Genomic DNA, 13,119 nt, shown 5'->3' with positions numbered 1-13,119 from the left:
TCATGTAAGTGTGTGTGTGTGTGTGTGGGGGGGGGGTGGGGGGGGGGTGGGTCATGAGTGCTGAGGAGTGAATGAGTGCAAAGTCAGTATAGTGTGAGTTCAGAGTTCGGATGGCCTGGGGATAAAGACTTCTCCTGAGTCTCTCAGTTCTGGCTTTGTGACTACATAGGCGTCACTAGTCATTAATAATTAAAGGATGTCACATCCTTTTTTGGAAATGAAAATGATGAACCTATACAGAGGGTTGAATTCATAGACCCTTCGAAAATCAAAGTGAAAAATTATGCGGTAGGCTAGTCCAATATGCCTAACTTTCATCACAGAAACTCAAAATGGTACTCAGGAGTTCGTCATTGCCATTGTTGTGCACCAGGAGGAACCCAGGGCCCACTGCACCAGTATAAGGTCGGACAATGGTTCTGAAGATTCCATCCCAATACTGTGAGGGTGCCGTTGTCTTGCCTGTAGAGGTCTCTGTATCCCTCCAAGCATATGCTTCCCTAGACCATCACTGACCCACCACCAAACCGCTCATGCTGAATGATGTTGCAGGCATCATAAAGTTCTCCACGACATCTCCAAACCCTTTCACGTCTGTTACATGTGCTCAGGATGAACTTTCTCTCATCTGTAAAAAGCACAGGGCTCTAGTGGCAGACCTGCCAATTTTGTATTCTATGGCAAATGCCAATTGAGCTCTATGGTGCTGGGCATTGAGCACAGGTCCCTCTAGAGGTCATCGGGCCCTCAGGCCACCCTCATGAAGTCTGTTTCTAACAGTGTGGTCAGACAATTTCTGGCATACTATACAGTATATCACACATGGGTGCATACATAAATGTGCATTCAATTGTTCCACCATGCCTACTCTTGCTGTTTTACAGAAACAGCTGTGTTTCCCTAATCAAAAAATAAAAACTTTCACTTCTTTGTTAGTCTCCATCAAAAGCTATGCCAAAACTGTATGGAAAATGACCAGATATAATATACAGTACAGCCTATGAAGTCCAACATGCTTGTTGGTGCTGCAAAACCAGTCTGGCTCCTTTAGCTGTTGAGCGGCATAGAGTGCGGCGGTTCTCTGAGCTAAAATGCCTTGTTGATGCCGGAGGTCAGTGAAGAATGGCCAGACTGGTTTGAGCTGATGAAAGGCAGCAATAACTCAAACAGCCAAATGGCAAATAACTCAAATAGCCTTACAACTGAGGTATGTATAGGCAGAGTTTGACATTCGAGTCAGGGGGGGCAAAAAAAAACAGTAGCTAAGACCTGGCCTTCCACTTGGGGAACACAGCATGAGCACATATGGAGAAAACAAACATGCTAAATAAAGATTGCCTATATATTATATATAGCTGAGTGAGGAGGCTACTTAAAACTGCGAGTTTCGGTCGGTGTGAGCGAGCGGACTTTCAGTTGACAGTAATTAACACCCTTTTGAACAATCTAAGCTGTGCGAACGTCAGAGGGCGGTCTACGCTGATTCATCATTAGTGAGACACGAGGACAGCTGCATGCAATTCCTGTCAGCATAACAATAGAGGCTGTTGCCGAAGCGTCAGCGTAAGCGTCAGCCCTCGTTTCAGCCGTACTCGTTTAAGACGGAAGCGGTCAAGACGAGCAAGTTTACCTGTGCAAGTTCACCGAGCACAGGTGCCGAGAAAAATGTGCCACTCCGCCATATCTGTTATCACCGGCCATCGCAGAAAACGGCATCATGCCAAAAGGGGCAGAAACCTCCTTAACCTCCAGCAACTTAAACGGCCCTCACCTACAGAAACTTCCTTCTCCATGGGCTTGTGGAACTGTCAATCCGCAGTCAACAAAACAGACTTCATAGCTGGCTATGCCAACCACCTTTTGTTGGAACTCCTTGCTCTCACTGAGACTTGGATCACACCGGAGAACACTGCCACCCCGGCTGCACTCTCCACTAACTTTACCCTCTCCCACACCCCTCGCCCATCTAGACGAGGAGGTGGGACGGGCCTGCTGATCTCCAACAAATGGAAATTCACCCCACTACTGCCTTCAAACAAATACGTCTCATTTGAATTCCATGCCATCACAGTGATTGCCCCAGCAAAACTCTACGTGCTGGTCATCTACCGTCCTCCAGGCCAACTAGGCGACTTTACGGACGAACTTGACATTCTGCTGTCCTCCATCCCTGAGCATGACTGTCCGCTTCTCGTTCTCGGCGATATGAACATCCACTTAGATGCCCCAGGCTCCGCGGACTTTTTGGCCCTGATCCACTCCTTTGACCTCAAACTGGTTCAAAGCCCACCTACTCACAAAGCTGGCAAAGAGCTTGACTTGATCCTCACTCGGAACTGCAGCACAAACACCCTCATGGTGACGCCTCTCCATCTTTCTGACCACTTCTTCATCCAGTTCAACGTCAGCCTGACAGAACAGCCTCCGGCTCCTCAGCCGATGGTCACGTTCCGCCGCAACATCCGGAACCTTTCTCCAACGCACTTTTCCTCTGTGGTTGCCTCTGGTCTACCTCCACTCAACACCTTCTCCTCTCTGGAGGTTAATGAGGCCACAGACTTGCTCTGCTCCACACTGAGCTCGTGTCTAGACGAGTTGTGCCCTCTTACCACAAGGCCAGCTCGATCCAAACACTCTCATCCATGGCTAAATGATACCCTCCGGTCGCAGCGCACCAAACTCAGAGCCGCGGAGAGGAAATGGCACAAATCCAAACTAACTGATGACCTCAAAAACTACCAGACACTCCTGACCTCCTTCTCAGCCAGCATCACTGCTGCTAAGGGACCGTTCGTTATTTATAAACGGGATCACCGGAGGGATTTTGAGTGCTTCGATCAAAAGTTGCATGACCCTCCCCTACCTGCAATATAATTTTCAACGACCCTCTAGCAGCATTTTCAAAAATGACATGACCCTCCCCGGCCAATTGTCGATGTGTTCCACCCACGCTCTTACACGCTATGATAACACATCAACATATGCTACCGTCCTAAAATCAACCTCTGCTCTCTGATCTTACACATCACACTTCCAAGATGGTGGCCATTTCAGTAGATTTACTCCCTAACATTGTTGTGGAAACACAATAAGCATGGAAACTAAATGCACACTTCCTGCAACTGCATTAGCCTACTTGAAAAGTTACTCGTAAGTATTCACATGAAATTACATTAATACACAGGATTAGATGTTAAAATCCCTTGTGCCAAAATCCAAGGTAAAAACACATTCAGAAGCCCCTGCTCAAGTTTAACTTTAAAAAGCACACTACCCACAAATCCGCCAACAAATGGTCACAAGCACAATGCAAATGGCCTATCCAACAGCAGTAGCCTATATAGTATGCGGCATGTCATTGGGGTTATCAAGTGGGCACCCTCATTCACCGATGTTTCGTTAAGTTAGGCCCACGACACCTCATGAAGGCTTAACAGTGAAACCAGCGTCCTGGAGACACTCCCCTCCATGCTACCACCATATTACCACATTGAAATATCCAATACTCAAAATACTCTTAACCAGCCCAGGCATGGTCTAAGTTGGCTAGGTCGGTCCGTCCCGTTGATGTGGACTGAACCATAAACCATAAAGAACCTTAGCCAAGTACCATCACCCTAGGCACAGCCCATCACAAACACAAAACAAATTAGCCAGTTAGCTTAGCCCATTATCTTAGGCCCCATCCCAAACACAAAACAAATTAGCCAGCAGTTAGCAGTTAGCTTACGCCCCATGCTGCCCCATATTACCACAACAAGCATCCAAATACCCTTAACCAACCTAGGCATGGTTTAAGTTGGCTAGGTCGGTCCGTCCCGTTGATGTGGACTGAACCATAAACCATAAAGAACCTTAGCCAAGTACCATCAACCTAGGCACAGTCCATCACAAACACAAAACAAATGAGCCAGTTAGCTTACCTTAGCTTGCGCCCCAGGAAGGGTAACTTCTCCTTACCCACCACCAAAACAAATGAGCCAGTTAGCTTACCTTAGCTTGCGCCCCAGGAAGGGTAACTTCTCCTTACCCACGACCAAAACAAATGAGCCAGTTAGCTTACCTTAGCTTGCGCCCCAGGAAGGGTAACTTCTCCTTACCCACAACCATTCGCTTGCCCGTTCTGCTGCTAAGGACATGTTACTAACCACCTGCCTTAGACTTCGACCACAAATGCCCAATTCAGACAGCAAGCCAATAGCAGATCTGGCCACAAACCCACATGCACCGATTTCAATAGGCCTTAACCCTTAGAACCCTAAGCTGTTTTTAGGGCATTTTCACTACCTTTATTCATAAGGATTTATTCTGGTCATTGTAAGTGCCACACACATATATTATATATTGTTTTTTTCAGGAGAGTCTAGGCTATTCAGATCTGCCATCATTTCATGTATTAATACTAGCATTGATTTTATTTTGATTTTTAAAGAATTAAAATATAAAAAGTGTATTATAAAAATTCTTATATTTTGACATGTATCTCACCACAGCAAGCTCACAGCTCTACATGCATTTCATGTGGTTGTAGGGCAGACTGTCCTGAATCGGGCAATATAATTGCCATGTTGGAGGGATACTCTGGGGCTGAGCAATTTACAGAAATATTTGCTGTGTGATTTACGGAAATAAATGCCATTTTTTATAGTGACCTTTCTGAGCTCCATATCTGTGACACGAACTGATCTGACCTGACTTGACCCGAGGTTATGTGTTAGCCTGTGTGCCTGTGTGTATGCTGTCATAATAATTCTCAACTTTTTACTGCATTGCCTTGAACAAAGTAAAGGCAAAAAAGGTGTTTATTTGTTGAACAAATTGGGATGCAATGTGAGCCTTGAATTGGATGCCATGCAGGAATTTGCTAGGATCTCAAAACCGGAATATGAACATGCTTTGCCATAGAGAAACACATGATAGCATTGGATTATAAACATGCTTTGCCACAAGAACAGACAAAAACGTGGGGTAAGTCCAGCTATATGAAGTTATTATTTTGCTGTCACTTCGTCTGTTTTATAACCCAGAAGGATGTACTTGGTATCAAATGATAGATCTGAGTCTCCTCTTTCATCTGACATGCCTGGCATATCTATGCGATCACGGGTCCGCGAGGAATTCAAACGAGAGTAATGAGTGTGCAGCATTGGTTTGTGTACATGACGTTATTATTTTGCAGTCACTTCGTCTGGTTTTATAAGCCCGAAGGATCGATAAACATGGTACCAATGGATAGCCCTGTGCCTCCTCTTTCATCTGATATGCTTGCCATATCGATGCGATCACGGGTTCGCGAGTAATTCAAACTAGAGTAATGTGTGTGCAGGTGAACGCAGAGAAGTATAGACTGTAAATATGATGCAATTTGATTTAATTTCATGATTTTTTTAAATTTTCATACTTGATCGTACAGACAAGTGTGTAGTCTCGTTGGAAAGCCCCACTTCTGCTCTGTCGTGCAATAAAGGTTTCATCTCGCTGCGATGAACCGTTCCGGAGCAATGTAACAGAGAAGAAGGGGTGTGTTTTTTGACGCACTTTGCGTCAATCGGGTTCTAAGGGTTAATCGTGCACTCCAACCTCGCTTAGCTGCCTCCTCGGCTATTTCAGTATATTTAGCTCTCTTCAGCTCATTGGCCACTTCCACTCTGTCTTCCCAAGGAACAGTGAGTTCAATGAAGTAAACTATCTTCTCTGAATCCGACCATAGAATTACGTCAGGACGTAGCTTAGTACTCACTATATGTGGAGGTACCGCCATCTGCTGGCCAAGATCAACCTTCATTTCCCAGCCCGCCCCATTTTTCAACTGGCCGGTTTTACACCTGGCCTTCGCGGAACAAGGTTTATCCCCCTGACGTACAAAGTTAATTTGCCTTACCCCTTTACTAGCTGCTAATGAATTGACTTCTCTTCTTTTATCCTCTATTGCCGCTGCCACACATTTCAATACCTGGTTATGACGCCACGTATACCGCCCCTGGGTGAGACTTACCTTGCATCCTGATAGGATATGGTGGAGACTGCCCACACACGAGCAAAGTATGCATTTATCATCCTCACCAAACCATTGACTTAAATTCTTGGGAGATGGGAGCACATCATATGTAGCACCTAACATAAATCTGATCTTACTAGCTTCCATGCCCCATAGATCGATCTTTCCATTTAATCTGTCTTTTTTCCACCCCTTCCCAGTTCACCCACTGCCCTTGTTTTGCCTGCGACACTGCCTTAGTACATCTTACAGCCTCCTCCTGTCTATGCATTTCCTCCACTACCATTTTCCTCTTTTCTCCTGCAGAAGCCTTACTCCACAAGGGTTTACTTGCACCCACCCCTAGACCCGACCGCCCGTGCTGCACATGGCCCATTATATCTCTATGCTTCAAAGCTGATTGAGCTTGCTTAACTGCCTGCTCTGGGTTCCACTTCCTCCCTGCATTAACTGAGGGTGCAACTTTCCTCACCACTGGGTCCTTGGACTGAGTAAGAGTCAATTCCAATCTAGCCTTAGCACACTTAAATTCCTCTGTCAGACTAGATATTGGCAACTCTACAATACCCTTCCCATACAAGGCTACACTGCTTAAGCAGTGTGGGACTCCGAGCCATTTTCTGACAAAGGAGTTGATCATTTTTTCCAACCTCTCTACCTTTGACAGAGGAACTTCATAAACTGTCAATGGCCACATTAGCCGAGGCAACAAACCAAACTGCAAACACCACAGCTTGAGCTTACCTGGCAGCCCCGACTTGTCAATTTTTGCAATACCTTGCCTAGTGACCTGTCTCAAGTCTTCAACCTGTGATTTATCACTAAGGCTTGCATCATACCACCTTCTCAGGCTCTTCACTGGTTTCTCCAGAACTGTGGGAATCACCTCCTTATTTATAGCAAACTTCTTATCTGTTACCTTCCCTTTAATAATTGAGAGACTCCTAGACTTACTTGGTTTCACCTTCATTCTGGCCCATTGCAGATTACTATTTAACTTACCCAGCAACCTGTTGGTGCATGGAACGGTTGTCGTCAAGGTTGTCATGTCGTCCATGAAAGCCCGAATCGGGGGGAGGTGTGGCCCTCCCTGCAACTTCTCCCCGCCCACTACCCATTTTGAGGCCCTAATAATGACCTCCATTGCCATTGTAAAAGCAAGTGGGGAGATGGTACATCCGGCCATGATTCCTATCTCAAGTTGTTGCCAACCTGTGGTGTAATCAGCTGTAGTAAAACATAATTGAATATCCAGAAAGTATGCTTTTACTAGGCTTTTAATGCTACCTGGGATTCTGAAATAATCAAAGGCCTCCCACAACAGACTATGCGGCACAGACCCAAAAGCATTAGCCAAATCCAAGAACACAACGTGCAGGTCTCTCTTCTCACGCTTTGCTAATTGAATTTGGTGCCAAATCATGCTGGTATGCTCTAAGCACCCGGAGAAGCCAGGAATTCCAGCTTTTTGCACCGTGGTATCAATTAGTTTATTCCTTTCAAGGTAATTTGTCAGTCTCCGTGCCACCACACTAAAGAAAACCTTCCCTTCAACATTCAGTAGACTAATTGGCCTAAATTGATTAATCTCCACTGCGTCCTTTTCTTTGGGAATAAATATTCCCCCAGCCCTCCGCCAAGCCTTGGGAATACTCTGCTTTTTCCAAACTATCTTCATTAATTGCCATAAAAATCTTAAACCATCTGGTGCACTCTTATACAACCGGTAGGGCACTCCATTAGGTCCCGGGGCTGAAGAGGCCCTTGCACGTTTTATTACTTCTTGCACCTCTTTCCACCTTGGTGGACTATCGTCGCATTGGCTACTTAATTCACCAATAGGTGGGATATCAGCAGGAAGTACCATCTCCCTGAACCTCTCCCTATCTTTGTGCACTCCCTCTAAATACTCCTCAAGCTTCTGCTTAGGTTCCAAAAGACTACCACTCTTCTGCATTACGAATAAAGACTTAACAAACTTAAATGGGTCTTTATAGAATGCTAGTCGGGCTCGTGATTTCTTCTTCCTATTTTTCCTAATATTTTCAGCTCTTCTTAGCACTACTAACCGCTCCCTCACATCTGCCTGTAGACAGTCAATACCTTAAAAGCATTGAGACCATTCAACAAAGCACACTGGGTAATAACTAATTCAACACATGAACTTGTTGCTATGGACTCGTCTCTAGGCTTCCTCGGTCATTGTAAAGCTGCCGAATCTGAACATTATCCAAAACTCAATTTCTTAGACGAGCGTCAATTTGGGAGCTTGCTACACTCCTTCCTTCTCAAATGACTTGGCCGTTTGCACAATTTCACAAATAATCACAGGGACCGAAAAATACCTAACATGCCAACTTTTCCCGGGCTTATCAGTTTAACGTTTCCCTGCTGTCTTGCCGTTTTAATATTTTCCCGTAGAATAGCCCATATTACTGTAATACTCATAACATTAGTCCTGCATTCTGGCCTGTCTCTGTGTTGTCCTGTTGTTACCCCTTGCCCTTCCAGTGAAACAGATGTATTCAAATCATCGTTTTGCTTGCTTGAATGCGAACTCAGAGTGATGTTAACCTAGGCCTATTTAAGTTAACGACGTGGTTGTCGTGAGAGCAAGATTCATTAGCGCTTGCGGTGTTCGGCCGTAGGCTATGCCTACACTGTACGTGCGCACCTGCCAGGCTACTCAGCTAGACAAAGAATTCCCCCTGTATATTCACTCCAAGTTGGCCTACCATAAACTGGCTATTTATATGACCAAATGTATTTGTTCAACTTTATGAAGCAGAATTACGCACTGCTACTTGGAACGTAGGCCTAACACATTTTTGTTGGCAGGAGAGAGGATGACAGCGATTAACAAATTGCACTTGTTGCTGGTTACCAATAAATACTATATATTTTTTGCAAACAACAAAAACAGAAAGGATGGAGACAGCAAAGCTAGAGATGGGCAGGAACAAGGTCAATTGGTAGAAATGCTTGTCAAAACGTAGCTGGATGTGTGGATGAATGAAGCACAAGTATGCTTTGTGTTAAGCATGCACACTGTTTAAAGTTAGGCTACACTGTAAACTACAAGTAAACCAAAGTAAAATTTAGCTTTTTTAGGGCTGGATAAAGTTGACCAAATGGATATAGGCTGTTAGGCGTGAATAAAGTAGGCTACTTTGTTGCTCCAACCCTTCCAACGTTAATGGGGACGAATGTTGACATTTTCCGTATTTTGCGTGAAAAACCCGGGAAATCTCCCTTATTTTCATTGTTCAATGTTGACAGAGCTATGGAACGAAAGAGAACGTTATATGGCGACAGAAATCAACAATCAAACAAGCCACTTTCATTTTTTTCTGTTTTCATTAATACAAAAGATGGGTGACCCTCCCCCCTAGACAAAAAAAAGTTAGGTGACCCTCCCCTCAACAAAGAATAAAAAGACATGACCCTCCCCTATTTTCCTCCGGTGACCCCGTTTATAAATAACGAACGGTCCCTAAGACGGCTTTCTACAATGACAAAATCAACAGCGCTACAGACACTCGAAAGCTTTTCTCAACCTTCAAATCGCTACTCAACCCTCAGCTGCCTCCTCCTCCATCCAGCCTTACTGCGGACACCCTCGCCTCATTTTTTACAAACAAAGTGGCGGCAATCAGCAGTCAATTCTCTACATGCCCACACAACGCATCCGACTTGGATACCGCACTCCTACAACCTCTAGAGGCTGCTGAAACATCTTTCAGTACCTTTAAGTATCTAGACTCCTGACATGCAGCCGTCCTACCACATGCTCGCTGGACCCTATACCTACGAGCCTACTTCAGTCCATCAGCCCGACCATCGCACCAGCTATCACACATGTGATCAATGCCTCGCTAACCTCCGGCACATTTCCAACAGCGTTCAAAATGGCCCGGGTAACACCGTTACTTAAGAAACCTTCTCTCAACCCTGCTCAAGTTGAGAACTACCGCGCTGTCTCACTCCTGCCTTTCCTATCCAAAGGCATTGAACGAGCAGTCTCCAAACAGGTCTCTGACTTCCTTTCACAGAACAACCTTCTGGATCCAAATCAGTCTGGATTCAAAAGCGGCCACTCTACCGAAACGGCTCTGCTGTCTGTAACAGAAGCCTTAAAAGAAGCCAGGGTGACCGCTCGGTCATCAGTACTCATTCTGCTTGACTTATCGGCTGCCTTTGACACGGTTAATCACCGCATCCTTCTCTCTATACTCGCTAACATGGGAATCTCCGGTTCTGCTCTCTCCTGGTTTGAATCCTACCTCACAGGACGCTCGTTTAGCGTATCATGGCTTGGTCAACTATCTGCATCTCACGATCTCACCACAGGGGTCCCCCAGGGCTCAGTGCTGGGCCCCCTTCTCTTTGCTATCTACACTACCTCCTTGGGACAGATTATCCGTTCACATGGCTTCTCATACCACTGCTATGCAGACGACACACAGCTCTATCTGTCCTTTCCACCTGATGACCCCTTGGTTTCAGCACGGATCTCGGACTGCCTCTCAGACATAGCTACATGGATGAAGGCACACCACCTACAGCTGAACCTCTCAAAGACTGAACTGCTGGTCCTCCTAGCTAAACCTACCATACACCACGACATCAACATCAAATTTGACTCCCTGTCTGTTTCACCTACCAGGACTGCAAGAAATCTAGGAGTTGTTCTCGACAACCAACTGAACTTCTCAGATCATGTTGCCTCAGTCGCCCGGTCATGCCGTTTTGCACTCTACAACATACGGAAAATCAGGACTTACTTAACTCACTTACTTACCCAACTCCTGGTTCAGGCGATAGTCATCTCATGACTCGACTACTGCAACGCCCACCTACTTGAATGCCCTCATACAGACATACACTACCACCAGACAGCTGCGCTCCTCAGACGAACGACGTCTAGCTCTACCACCGGTACGCTCAGGCCAAACCAAACTTTTCTCATCTGTTGTTCCTCGCTGGTGGAAGACACTGCCAGTTCCTACAAGGGCAGGGACATCCTTCTCCATTTTCAAAAAACTCCTGAAGACCCAGCTCTTTAGAGAACATCTCCTCTCATAGCACCACTCACAACAAGTCTTGCTGATCCTAGCACTCACCAGCCGTCTTGAACTGAGACGTAACAGCACTCACCGATGCACTTATTCTTACTGTACTCTACTGTTTTTAAACTGTTCTTTAAATTGTCCTAAAATTGTTGAAAATCGCTTTAAAACGTAAAATTGTTACCATGTTGTAAGTCGCTTTGGCTAAAAATGCGTCAGCCAAATGTAATGTAATGTAATGTAATGTAATATATACCGGTACTTACAAAAGACTATTTTGAAAACATGAAAGTTTTAAATGTGTTTTAAATGTGCGGGGCTGTTGAGCTCTATACTCGCAAGATACATTTGGATGGCGACCCATCTTTAATGTTGCATAGCCTATCTCTAAATTCTAAATTTGATCCAAGGTGTTTCTGAAAATACAGTAATCTTTTACAGTAGCTCTATAATTTTGAACAATCTGTTTAGAGCTTAATAGTCCTGACCTGTGAAAACAGTTGTGTTGATGGGGACTGATGTGGATATGTTGTCCATTTTCTTATATCTATTCAATCATGTCTGGTCTATTATTAGGCCTACCTCTTTTCAATCTATTATTATTAGGGCCCGAGCACCGAAGGGCTCAAGGCCCTATTGTTTTTGTAAGTATTATTAGGGCCCGAGCACCGAAGGGCGCAAGGCCCTATTGTTTTTGTAAGGATTATTATTCTGTATTATTATTGTTATTCCACTTTTTGTATTATTATTGTTATTCCACTTTTTTGCCTGCCTGTTTTTGAGGTGGTTAACATGGTCAAAAACACTTGAAATTTGGCACACACGTCAGGTGTCACGCATCGCAGTTAGGTACAAGAGCTTGACCCCAGGCGTGGCCCAGGGACTCGCTAGCGCCCCCTTAGGTGACTGATCCTGTGGTTGGCAAATATTTTGAGGTGGTTAACATAATCGAAAAGTCTTGAAATTTGGCACACACATCAGGTGTCACACAAAGCAGCTAGGTAAAAAAGCTTGGCCCCGGGTATGGCCCAGAGACTCGCTAGCGCCCCCTTACGCCTCCTTAGATGACTGATCCCGTGGTGGGCATATACTTTCAGCTACACACACCAAATTTGGTAGGTGTCTGTATCTCCTCAAGATAAACAACTTTCGTATGTACAAATCATTAGCCACGCCCAACAGGAAGTGAGGTATTTGGGATTTTGTGCAGACTAATATGTGATGAAATATGTGATGAATCATGATGCCAAAGGAGGTGCTTCCCATGGGTGAAAACGCATGAAATTTGGCACACACATCAAGTGATACAGTGAATAGACAGGGACAAAGCACTGAATAGACAAAGCTTGGCACCGGGCGTTGCCCAGGAACTCCATAGCGCCCCCTTATGTCACTGTGACTTATGGTTGGCATATAGTTTTAGATACACACACCAAATTTGGTGGGTGTATGTAACTCCCAAAAACAAACAACTTTTGTATTAACATGCCATTAACCACGCCCACAGGAAGTGAGGTAATTGACGTTTTGTGCGTTGTGGACATGATCAATTTTAACGTACTCCTCCTAGACGGTTGATCCGATTCATGTCAAAGTTGGTATACATGAGGCCGAGATGTTCCTGATGATAAATTGTGAAGCCTTTTTTTGATATGTTGTAATTTGACGAAATGGCGAAATTATTAATTTTAATACCCTTCCACATAAGCAATAAATGTGTCATAATTCACCATGCATGGCTTGAAATTTTTTAAATTTCACAGGTCATTGAAGACCATGTTAATGATAATATTTACATGCCCATAATTCATGTTTGGCATAGCGCCACCACCTGGCAACAGAAAAAATGGCAATTATACTGATGTCACATGGTCAATTTTAACATACTCCTCCTAGACAATTTGTCAGATTCATGTGAAATTTGGCAAATATGATGCCAAGATGTCGCTGATGTTAAATTGTGAAGGGATTTTTGATAAGTTATATATTTGATATGATTTTAATATCTCACCACATAAAGAGGAAATGTGTCAAAAATCACAGTGCATTGAA

The 13,119-nt window shown here is 44.6% G+C and overlaps 1 pseudogene; it reads left to right on the top strand.

The window, feature by feature from the left end:
• Positions 1–5: 5 nt before the first annotated feature.
• On the top strand, positions 6–11,201 carry LOC143100669 (uncharacterized; annotated as a pseudogene).
• Positions 11,202–13,119: the final 1,918 nt, after the last annotated feature.

This window comes from Alosa pseudoharengus, unplaced genomic scaffold (genome assembly GCF_046254945.1).
Source record: "Alosa pseudoharengus isolate Yale_2024_CS ecotype anadromous, Long Island Sound unplaced genomic scaffold, YU_APseudo_1.1 YU_APseudo_1.1_scf_3, whole genome shotgun sequence".
NCBI lineage: Eukaryota > Metazoa > Chordata > Actinopteri > Clupeiformes > Clupeidae > Alosa > Alosa pseudoharengus.
The sequence above is the reverse complement of the archived record's forward strand: the minus strand, read 5'-3'. Positions and strand labels throughout refer to the sequence as shown.